Below are 13,175 nucleotides of genomic sequence, written 5' to 3'. Positions count from 1 at the left end.
TTGAAGAAAATTGTCAAAAAGTACAAAAAAGGTCTAAAAATCTTAAATATTAGGGCGCACTAAGTGATTTTTTAATTTTTAATATCTTTTCAATTTGATGCTATAAAATACGCTAAAACTATCAATATATCCCCTTGTTCCGGTTAAAACCTGCATGTCAAACCCTTTTATATCATATTTCTATGGTAATAATTTGAGGAGGATATACTACGAAATTAGTATAATATCCTCATAATTGATTTGAATTGAATCTAAATTGGGCTATTCCATCTGAATCTGTCATATCCCTGTGGAAGATTTAAGAAACGTTTTCTGTAGAGGGAGTATGTTTTTCAGGTGGAATTGGCTAGGGTTAACTACTAAGTATTTTGAAACCCATAAAATAAAGCTTTATATAGTCATCCTTATAATATGCTTGCATGCTTTACCTACATCTATCATAACATGGATGGAGTATCTCAAACAGAAGTTACCAAATTATTTATTCAATTTGAAACCCATACTCCCTCTGTGGAAGACTTTAGATAAAATTTTCCACAGGGGAGTGTGGATTTCAAACTATAGTCTAATAATATGCAATTGGGGATGTACCTTTAATTCCTGAAATAACCCGGAAGAGTTGAGGTCTCTTTTGAAACTAAAATTATTTTTAATCAGGTGCAATGATTTTGATCAGTAAAATCCACATATAACAGCTTGTGTTTCCCCCACCATGCCCACAAGGCCGCAGCCTACACGAATCTTACGATGAACACGATGAAATAAGCAAAATATTTGCAACATGTGACCAAAATTTAAGTATAAATCGCACTAGTCATGCTAGTGTATTAATTATTATGTAATAGGATCCTTCTTAAACTAATTACAAATTAACGCAACCCTTTTCCACTCATCTATAAATACCAGTGTTTAGATGCAAAAAATATACGTACACATATACGTACACAGAGTTGATGAAATAATAAACATCTCAAAAAAGTAACTAACCCCCCTTAAATAATGGCCATTATTCAAAAAGGGGATATTGTATTACATATCTGTAAAATGCGTTGGAATCAGAATTTATTTCTGCGCATTTTGACCCCTCATTTGATACCAGAAAACAATAAAACACCAGTCAATTTGATGAAGATGAAGTGAGGTCCAGATTTGAAAGTTGCACTTTACAATTTTTACAATACAAAAACACTCGGATATCATTACACAGATTTCCTCCCATTACAGTTACACTGAATACAAAATCAATTTACTGCAACTTTCAAATCTTGGGTTACATTGATTTAAATGTATGCCTACGCTGTGACGTCAATATTTAGTCAATTGTTGCAAATGATGTGTCAAAATGTGCAGAAATAAATTCTGCTTCCAACGCACTTTACAGATTTGTAATACAATTACCCGTTTTTGACTATAATGGTCATTATTTAAGGGGGGTTAATTCACTTTTTTTGAGATGTTTATTATGTTTCCCAAATAAATAGAAAATGTTTAATTACCGTGATTTTTTATCATACTAGTACACTCTAAATATGAACTCCTCACAAATGAATAGAATCTATTCAAATTTGACAAGGGGGTACCTGGTGAATATAATAATATAGTATTACATAATGTTGGGCAAAGAATAACAAAATTAAAATTTGATCGAAATCATACATTATGGCTTTAAGTGAGCCCTAAAGAGCGTGGAGTATCACTTTGATATAAATGCAATTTCTTAGTTTATGTTTCTTGCATATCACGGTGTTTCTCCGACGTCCGGATAGATAGGCGGATATAGGGGTGTCCACACACCTGTACAATATTTCCCAGGATCCTGCGTCAATTTGCTATATAAGATCCGCTCAAGATCAGTCACAGATTGAGCATCAAGTTATATAAGGTAATATTTATTTATATGAATATAATATTGCAGTTACCGGCTGGAGGTAGAATACGGTGGAGTAGCCGGAACGGGGGAGGCAGCTTCCCCCTGTAAGAAGCCTTCCCTTCCGCCCTCTCCTGCCCTCTATGGGATTCTGGCCGCCCTATGAGCTTTTAGCCCATTTTTGATCATTTTCGTCAAAGTTTATACCCCGCTTGAAAGTTGCTTTGTCCCCTCTGAAAAAGTGTTATGCCGCTGAACCATGGTTCCAATTTATGATTTTATAAGTTCATAATATTCATTATTTTTCACTAATCCCTGGTAGAGGTGTACTAGGGATTGAATAGCATGAGGGGTTATCCGATTTGTGGAGGAGTGTGGAGCTATAGGGTCGCAGGGGACCGGTCGTTGTTAGTTGTGTTTCCGCAATTCTGCATAATGTTCCCAAATTTTGGTTTTTTTTTACTCACCCTGCATGGTCCTGTAGAGTATTAAACACAATACTGAAGTTCAAGAACAATTCACTATTGTTTCGGGTAAAGTAGCCAACTGCCAATATTTTGCTATTCCAGTTGAAATCCATACACCCCCTATGGATGATATGACCTTAATCTCCGACTCACCTTTTCAGGCTACCCCATTTGAAATTCACACTCCCTGTGTGGACGATTAAGGTCACGTCTTCCAATAGGAGTTGTTTGGAATTCAACTGGACATGCTGGAATATAATCAGCCAACTATCAGAAAATGATACCAAACTGACAAAAAAACAACTTCCGTATTGCGTAAAATGATACCAAGTTTGAAGATCAGACAAACAACTGTAAAATGATACCAAACTTCAACAATTTTCAAGATCAAAAAACAAGAGCTTGAGTTCAAAACAACTTGATAAAGCCAGGGTCAAACGTGATCAGATCAAGACTAAATCGTGCTCGATTTTGACAAAACATGAGTCGGAATAATTTTTCGCGCCAGTAAAATATCGAGCGTGAAGTGCGAGTAAGCGCGGAGCGCGAGCATAAACGGGCGGGGTCCAGTGGTGAAGCTAGCCCGAGCCCCTCGGCCCCGATCTCGAAAGTATTGAACCGATGGCGGAACAAAATGACTGTGCGTAGCAGTTGAAGACTGTTGGATCAAGTCTATACGAAGCCCCTGGAAACTCTGGGCTTTTAACGAAAATTTTGTTGAAAACTAAAGCCGCAATAAATTAATTTTACGCACTGAAATCCGCGACAAAGTTTAAATTTGTCCAACGTAATGTTTATGGTCAGCGTAAAGACTTGTTGCAAGATAGGCCTATAGCATTGGACACAGATCTGCCGGTTGAGGTTTGGGGTCCCAACTTCATCTATAAGTTGCTTCGTCATTTGATTTTTGTTCATGACAAGACTATGACGAAACTTAGCTAACATTAATCACATGTTAATGTAGCATTTTAAAATCATAAATGTTTCCTTGGATCAAACATCAATAATAATGTATAATCAGTTGCCTAATTATTTCATTTGAAAATAACCTCGTTAAAACATGACCCTTTACACGGTCCTTAATAGCATGCATGTTACCTTTAGAATTTCTATTTTGTTTATATAGGTAGGCCTATAAGTCACGTTCAGAAACAAGTGTCTTGTGCTTTTGATTACCATATATCGGGGTTTAGGGCAAGAAAGCCATATATCTGCAATATTTTGAGATTGTGCACAATCGTGAGCTCGTAGTTTTGATAGACTCGGAATCGGCACCCCGGTTTGGACTTGAGTCTGAATTCGGACACAAAACATTGGCTTAGGAAGATTTTCAGGGGGGGCTGAAACTTTAAAAAGTTTTGGTGGGCCACCCACCCTGGGGGTGCCCGAGGGGGTTTTTTTGTGCAAAATATAGGTCACAAATCCCGGAGGGGGGGGTTCTTCCTGGTTGAAGGTATACGGGGATGTGCCACGGTTTTGGGGTACCTTTTCAGCGATTTTGGTATATCGATGGGTGGGTTTTCAGTGGATACTAATGCGCCCAATTGGGCGCATTTGGGAAAAAATGCCATTAAAGCGCCCAATTATGGCAAATTTGGGTGCTTTTTCTTGAAAATTGGTATACTGATGGGTAGCAAAAACAGCAAAAAGTATAGAGAAAGTCAGCATCCGAAAGTCTGCGTGGCACACCCCCGTACAAATTTTTTCGAAGACCCCCCGGGTCACAAACACCCATTTTCCCTCTATTTTATCACAATTGTTTAACTTCACCTGGGAATATTGGGGGGTGGCTGAAAGGTATTCCCACCCCGCACCAAAATTATTGAGGGGGCTGACCCCTTCCCCCAGCCCCCTGGTTCCTAAGCCTATGCAAAAGGAAGGACTCCGATTCTGGCAATATTATTCCGTTACCAAAAATGAAAAATGGGTACTTTTTTATTCACCCTGTACATTTATAGGTGGTTCTAGCTAGTAGCACAAGATCTTTAACATGTTTAATAGTAACAAAATGTCCATGCTTCATTAGTTGATTCATGCTGCACCCGTGCGGTGCCATTTATTGCTTGCGAACTTACCATGCCCGAATTATTTAATAAACAAACATTATCAAAACATTTTTAAAAGTGATTATTAAAAGGAGTACCATGATTGCGTGAAAAGCGGCAGTAGAAAATCATTACGGAACAACGATATTTCAACACTCTATATTAATACTGCTCTATCACCAGCCTGGTGGCTTGGGAAAATTTCTTCGCAAGCGAGAAAACTTTGCAGGGCTAACACGGGGCAATTAGCCTTAGGGCCCCCCCTTGTTGGTATCCCAAGAGACCCCCTAAGTCCCAATGACGTCATGACACTGGGACCGATTGTCATCTCATCACCCCTTTCTTCACATCAATCTTCATCATCGTCATGAGTTCTTAATTATTATAAACCTCGACAAGTTAGATGGATAAAGGAAATGCTCATATTGAATTCACCTGAGATCAGTTTTAGCATGCAGTGTCTGTGATTTTGTCGCCCAATTGGGCGGCATATACTATGCCCTCTCAAATTCACTCTGCCCTCCGCCACAAGCATGATGTCGTTTGCATTTATTGCGGCAGTGGCGTAGCCATGAGGAGGAGGTGGGTGGAGGTACCTCCCCTGTGGAATGTCTTGCCTCCCACTCTTGTCCCTTGTGATATTTTGAAATTGTAGCCCTTTATGCCCATTTTTGAGCATTTGCGTCAAAAGTTTCCCCCTTGAAATACGCTTCCCCCCTTTTTTCCCACGACCCTCTGACAAAATTATGTCTACGTCACTCATGCAGTAGCGTATGGTAGGGGTAGCATGCAGGGAAAAGGGCAGTGTGCGAGGGAGAGGCGTCTGGACCCTATTCACATTCCATGCACAGACACATGCTTAAAATTGCCGGTTCCTAAAGCTTACTGGGGGACCTTTAAGAGCTGAGCAGGCCCGTAGCCAGGATTTATTGGGGGGGGAGGGGTGTTGATTCTGAAAAGGTAGACCTTTTTTTTCTTCAAAATTTGGACCTTTTTGGACTGGGAGGGGCGGATTTGGACATTTTTTGACCGTCCAAAAGGCCTAAATAACCTCTATTTTTATGCTTCCATTTGGGGGGCTACGGGCCTGGAGCTGAGCTCACAAGCCTTCCCCTCCCCTATATCGTTTTGCCACAGGCGATTTCAATTCCCCCTTACTTTACCTGTACCAGAGCCAGACCCGGGAGCCAGACCGGGACAAAAAAAAATTCTGCACCTTGTAGCGTTTCTATTCAAGCGAGTTGTGCCGCGCTTTGGCAATGCTAGTACCTGTTGGCAATACGCCTACTGATCATGCTGATGATCGAGATCTACCTAGACACCCATGCCCAGGGCATTCCCTAATCACAACCATAGGCAAATGACCTGAACATGCTGGATTCATAGGACTATACACCATATTCATCCGGGACATCATCTCAAGATTTGAAAGACTTGGTGTTATGCTAGAGGCATCACCTAATCGCGCCCATAGGCTATAATGACCTCAATTCATATTAAGCCGTGTTCACACGTGAATGTAATCTAAAGATTTGAAAAAAAAATTGGTGCTATGCTAGCATCACCTATAGTCGCACCCATCGCCTATGATATGACCTCAATTCATAATAGATATCATATTCATATGAGGGAGCACGGTGGCCGAGCGGTACGGCCTCCGACTCATAATCGGAAGGGTGCGGGTTCGAGCCCCGGAGACGCCATCGTGTTGTGCCCTTGAGTAAGGTATTTTGTCTCGATTACTGCTCTCCACCCAGGTGTATAAATGGGTACCGGCATTCTTAAATGCTGGGAAGGTAACAGACTCGCTGTGGAGACAGTGGTGGCGCCAGGAATTTTTTTCTAGGGGTCATGGGGAAGTGAATTCCATGAGGGGGGCGCAAAATTGGCGCAAAAAGTGGAAATTTACGTGATTTTGGGGGTTTGCCTCAAAAGTGGGGGGGGGGGGAACTGGGGGCAAGACAAATATTGGGGTGCCCCCTTGCCCTCCCCCCTAGCGCCGCCACTGTGTGGAGGAGGTATAGCGATTCCCCTAGCATATGGAAAGGTTTTTATACAAAAACGATTCTCTTATAAACCATCATGCGCATTTTCCACCTCGATACACCTGAGCACACATTTTAGTCCAAGAGCTTCCAAGCAGAGAACAAGCAGTGAATGTTTTCACCATAGTCTTTGATTACACTACACGGTTGAGTGTATAGCAATGTGAGTGCTGTGGAGCTTCTAGCTGGAAAATGGGCCTCTTTGATTGGTTTTTGTCGAAACCTCAAGTGTTCCCTTCATCCAATCAGATTTTTTTTTATCAAACAAATGCTAACACTTCCCCCTAAAAACGTCACTAGGTCAACAGATAACGCAATTCAAATGTTATAGCAAGGCGAATATGGGAAATCTGTTGAAAACTACCTATATCCAAGCACCTTTTTGACCAAAATGTAGGTTTTAAAAGTCAAAACCTTAAGTGTTCCTTACAATATTTGTCAAATTTCATGTATTTAAATGAAAAAGTACACTTATTATCATCCATACACTAGCGTCACTAGAATGAGCAATGGCAAATTCTCTTTAAATTGCAAATCTTGTGCAAAAAGTTACTATTTTCGCCTGTTTTGTCATACAGTTGTAAATTCAATCATAGGCCTTCAAACACAGAACTATGACTTTGCTAAAAGAGCGCTTACAAATTGATATGCAACATTACATGGAGGAGTCTGGCCCAATCGCAAATGAAAGAGAGATGGGCACTCCGATCACTGTTTAAATACAGGATCGTCAGAGTTCGCGTGCTGGTAGAGGCTTCGCCTAAGCTCGCCTACTCGCACCTCGCACCCGGTCCCATAGAATACTAGTATAGCCTCAGCCCATATTCATACGAGAACATAATCTCAAGATTAATCCGATTTCTTGATATGCCCGGGCCATTCCATAAATCATCAGGCTACAGGTTAAATGACCTCAATTCATGGGTTTGAGAGAACCCGGGAGAGAATTATGTCACATTCACATGGGAAGATAATCTTAAGGCCCAGATCTTCAAGTGTTGGTGTAAAACCCCGGGGCAACAGCTGGTAACACACACATGCATGACCCCATTTCATGCTGCTTTAGAATACCCCATTTTACATGGATGCATAAGCTCAAGACTTAAACATTTTAAGGTTTGGTCTGAACCCAGGAATTATGGAAACTTTCGGGCCTCATAACTGCTAAATTGTTGGTGTAATGTATAAGTATACATATTTAGAATGGCATGACTTGATCAATCTGTGAGACCAAAATGCCTTTTTTGGCCCAAAATCCCAAAAATAACAGTTTTTGGCCCACTTCTTTTTCGAAAAAAATTCTTGGGCCAAAATCTTTTTATTATTAATTTTTAAAACTAGATAAAAATATTTTGAATTTTGACCAAAATATTTGAAATTTGGGTGAACATCGGGCTTTCCTTATGATTTGTTTTTGAAAATTCAGCATTTTTTGACCATTTTTGGTGCAAATTTCTCAAAGTTGGTCAAAATTCAAAAAAATAAAAAAACGGCTCCTAGATATTTTTATCTAGTTGTTAAAAATTTGGGTTTTTTTTGGCCCAAGAATTTTGTTTGTTATGATTAACGAAAAAGAAGTGGACCAAAAAAACGTTTTTTGGAATTTTGGGCCAAAAATGAGCATCTTGTCCCAAATTTGACCTCACAGATGAACTTATCAAGTCTTTGCCATTCTAAATATACTTTAGACCAACAATTTAGCAGTTATGAGGCCCGAAAGTTTCCATAATTCCAGGGTTAAGATCAACCTTTTAAGTTTTGTCAATATGTATAAACCATGTAAACGTGTAACCGTGTATAAATAAAGTGAATGAATGAATGAATGAATGAAGCTTAAATAATACTTCAACTTATCACTCATGGTTGAGAATGTTACGCAAATATTGAATTCACAGAAAAAGGGTGTTTTTTTTCTGTAAAATATTTAATTCTATACACTGTTTGTGTTTCATGTTCCATATTCTATTATTTCTATTTTGATAGCTTCTCATTTACATGTAAATGCATAGGATTTAACTTTATCATTGTTTATAGATAGACCTTAGTAATAGTAAGTTGTAATGTTACGGAAGCCGATCTTAATTTTCTTCATAGCGAAATGTATTTTAAACCACGGGGTGAGAGGGGGGAGCGTGTGAGCGTATGTTACCGGGGTATTGTTACGCACGGTTGATCTGATAACACCCGAACGTGTTAAATGACACCTTAATTATCAGAACGGGGTGAATAATCACAACCGGTATTCTTAATGTATTTTTTGGCCAAAAATGATAGGGTTCGGTCATTTTGTTTGTTCTGACGCGGGGGGGGGGGGGGCAGACATTTCCCACCCCAACCCCTTGGTGCTGATGTCACTGATGCCAAAGAAACGTATATTTGGATGCCTTATATGATGCTTGGTTCACATATAATTTTGAAACAACTCAAATAATCTCGTATTTATAATCCCAATGATCTCATTAGTATCTTAAATTATGACAATCTCTAGGAAAAATCATATTCCACAACTGAAATTTCAGCGTCAATTGCTTGTGTCATATGGGTCATTGACATATGACATGGGAATGAGGTTATTGCTACATGCATGCTGCCCATAGGCTTCAACATAAAAAGTTCAAGTTTTGTGATATTTTCCCAAAATATCAAGAGTTATCTCAAGAACAACTGAACCAACCAATACTAAGCTTGTTTGTACTCATTTTAATACATTTTTCATGCTGATTCCAAATATGGTCATGAAAATTTACAATTCTGAAATTTTTTAATTAAAAAAAATTGAACTTGTCGTCTGCAGTCGACAACCACGTGGAGAGAGTGAAGTCCAGAGTCTTTTGGAATCTATGATCACGCAATTTTGCTTTTTATTTCATCGAAATTTTGTAATCAAGACACAAGTGATCTTTGCGTTGGTCGTCAGAAGCATCATGAACTTGAGCGAAATAAAATTTGATAGTCCCTTTGATTATAATAATTCCCATCCCCATCATTTTCCTGGTCTTGGTTAATGGTTCCGGGTACTGAACCATAATCTAAGACTTGCTGCTCTTCCAATCTTAGGGCTTTCCCCCTGGAGGGGCCAGTGCAATGACCAGCTGCGTTTGGTTGGAGAGGCCGGGCGCAAATCCAGATTTTGACATGTTTGAGGAGAGGGGTGGTTGCGCTCTAAAGTTAGGATTGCTTCGCTTGCCAAATGGTCGATTCATTCTATGTACTCGCTGTCAGTGGCGGCGCCCCCAGCCCCCCTCCACTTGTGAGGAAAAAAACAAATTTACATAAATTTCCACTTTTGCGGCAATGTTGTTCAAAAATTTTGCCCCCCTGAAATTCACTTTGCCCCCAAAGCCTCCCCCAAAAAAAATCCTGGTGCTGCCACTGCTCGCTGTTTTTTACCTTTTTCAAGTTCCTCCTTTTTCACGACCCCGATCCTCCATGGATCCTCCTCACCTGGATCCGCTCATGCATATCGCATTAGACGAACAGTCTACCGTGAAGACAAACACACAGCCTACTGAATGACATATGTTTGAACTTGGAAAAAACCTACACCGATAAACTCCTGAAGTCCAGTACTTCCTGTTAGTCCATACAGGACCAACGGAATATTTAGCACCATAATCAACGCCGCCACGCCTGACGGCGTGGACTATCGTACTAAATGGAGCGTGGTCCTCCTTGAAGGACTACTTCCTGTAGGCACAGGTACGTCACTCTCATATTCGAGTGCCCTCCCTCCCGCGGGTAACCACCGGTATGGGTTCTTGGACCAAAAGTTCTAAATTATCCTCTACAGGTTCTGTAAAAGCTGAAAAGGGTTTTTTTCTTTAGAGCTTGCGTCTTGTTTGCCAAAAATGTTCTGTATAAAGGTAAAAATAGGGTTCTAGATTAAACTTTTCAGCATTTTCTTAATCTTAAGAGTGATATGAACCCCTAAAGCTCTGCATTAACGTAAAATGTTTTCATTCATAATAAAATAAAAATTCCTTTAAAAAAGGAATGGGGCGCCCAAATTATGTGAGCTTGGACGTGATATGGTGAATTCCATGGCATGGTGTTTAGATTTGGTCCCGGGGATTTGGTATCATAATGATTTTTTCTAGGGAAGAGTAGAAGATGATCAAATGCAAGACAAATGTGTTTGATTGGGGAAGGTGTATCACAGGACCGTTTTGGATGAAATAAATTGAATTGGAATGAAGCTGTCGTGTCAATTTGCGATTATGTGGGGTGGGGGAGCTCAATTTTGGGGCCTATTGTAGTGATGATATTGCTTTGGATATTGAATATTGTTGAATTTCGTTATGCAGGGGGTATATGATGGATAGTATAGAAGAGGATCTACCCCTATGTTGACCAAAAGAAAAGTTTTTATGAATGTATAACGTCTGTGATACATATACATCATAACGTCTGTGATACATATACATCATCTACTTGCTAATACACTGAAAATCTAATAGAGATGAAGGATAAAAGACAATTACAGAACATTCATTCTTCAAAAGTAGCTATATGGGTATACAATGTTTACAAGATAAGAACGTTAATGTTTTGTACATGAACGTAACATCTTTGATACATAGTTGTTAACACACTGAAAATCTGACTAGAGATTTACAATTTGATGATATCCAAAAGAATACTTACTAACTTAGCATTGAAGAATTAAAATAATTACAGAACTTTCATTTGTTAACATACACGTAGCAATGATTAACAATGTTGAAAATACAAACGTAACGTTTTGTTCATAAACATAACATCCTCGACACATCTAGGATCCGCATAATTTGTTGATTAATGTCATAAACAGTCACAAAAGATTTATGGTCTGATCATTTTATCATTTTAAGGGGACCCGATATTGCATTTGGAAGAACCAGGCTTTTCAATTACTATCAAAACTGCTGGGTACCAAACTTTTGATACAGCTTGTATAGTAATTTGTTCTAATTTCCATGCAAAAGGAGCCAGTTGTTTCATCCTTAAAACAAATAGGCTACACCATAATTTCCAATTACCCCATGCAGATAGATAAGACCTTGGTAAGATAAGCGTGTTAATTGTTATGTCACTATCACTATCTTGATCTTGATAAGATGCCTGACTTTGAAACTTTGGGTACAAAAACTCATACTCTGCAAGTTAGGTCAAATTTTGCACTATGATTGTTTATTTGAGCTTATTGGACTATGCCATTCAGATTAGGCTATTGTAATCCAAAGTGTTGGTCACCGTCTATCGGGTTCTAAGGACGCACCATTAGATATTATCGGGGGGCTAGGGAGTTTTTGAAAAAAAAAGTTTTGCCTCACTGATGAGTAAAAAAAAAAAAATTTGCCTCACTGATGAGAAAAAAAAAAAAATTTTGCCTCATTGATGAGCAAAAAAAAAAAAATTTTCCCCTACCCAGCTCTGTATAAAGGTATACATTAAAATTGAAAAAAAACAACTTCGCCGCCGAAGGCGGCGAAAAAAAAAAAATTTTGCCTCCAAAGGCGAAAAAAAAAAATTTCGCCGCCTTTGGCGGCCAAAAAAAAAAATTTCTGCCTGACCCAAACTCCCTAGCCCCCCCGATAATATCTAATGGTGCGTCCCTAAGAGGCGGTAAACTGGTTACAAAGGTCAAAGTGGTTACAAAGGTCAAAGGTCTCGATTTATTTGGTGTTTTTACAAATCCATTAATTTTGTCTTTTAAACAAAGAATATACGCACACCATTTTATCCTGTGCATAACAGAAAACAATAATAAAATAAAATCCAAGCATATTGTGGATTTATTTCTGAGCAAGGGCATAATTTTAGCAAAATAGCACAACAATTGCGGAGTAAATCTAGTAAGACTGAAATTAGAAGCTACTCACAAGTACATGCCAATATTGTGGGACGCCTCCGTAGAGGGCGCCCCAATAATAGTAACAGTTGAAGCCCCCAAAAGTCAAAATAAGTTCATCCCCATTGTATTATTGTAAAGACCAGACTGGGCTCATAAGATAACGCCCCAATTGGCGGTCATGCTGATGTCATGGGTCCATTGTATGTCGTCCCACAAGTCAATGCAACATTATTTAAATTTGTGTAGAACTACACTGTAAAGGGTAAAGGGGCAGGCAAAACCGGGGGCAAAACCCAGCTAGGATACATGAATGACTGCTTCCCCGCCCCTCTCCGGTCTTTTGGAGTAACGGGGGAGGGGCACTAAAGTTTCAGTGTAGATGCGTGACCAGAGATTTTCAAAACATACCCTAAACAGGACTTGCCCTTTTCCAGCAAAATCCTAAACAGGGGTGAATTTAGTGCGGGTTCGTTACAAATTTTTGACAATTTGTACCCCATTAACAGGATAGGATTGTACCTAAAAGATACCCCTAAGCAAGATTTTATTTTATCTGAGAGGTACCACACTTACAGGTTTTTGATAAAATAAACCATTAGTACATGTTTTTTCTAATATTTATGTTTGGCTGAAGGTCTTGATGCAACAGACATGACAGAGAGGTCATGATTAAAATGAACCCTAAACGCACCAACTAGACTAGAGGTTTAAGGGAGCGATCGTTATTTATGACAGGGGGGGGAATGGGTAAATTTAGGGGGAACACAAAATTTTTTTGTGGTCTTGAGGGGGGGAACTTGAAATTTTAGTTGAACCAGGAGGGGGATTGTTAAATTTTAAATGGAGAAAATTGGGAAAACAAGGGGAACGCGAAAATTTTGAGCGGACGCGAGGGGGAACGCGAAATTTTTGTCAATA

The sequence above is a fragment of the Amphiura filiformis genome, chromosome 2 (genome assembly GCF_039555335.1).
Source record: "Amphiura filiformis chromosome 2, Afil_fr2py, whole genome shotgun sequence".
In the NCBI taxonomy this organism is placed as follows: Eukaryota; Metazoa; Echinodermata; class Ophiuroidea; order Amphilepidida; family Amphiuridae; genus Amphiura; species Amphiura filiformis.
The sequence above is the reverse complement of the archived record's forward strand: the minus strand, read 5'-3'. Positions refer to the sequence as shown.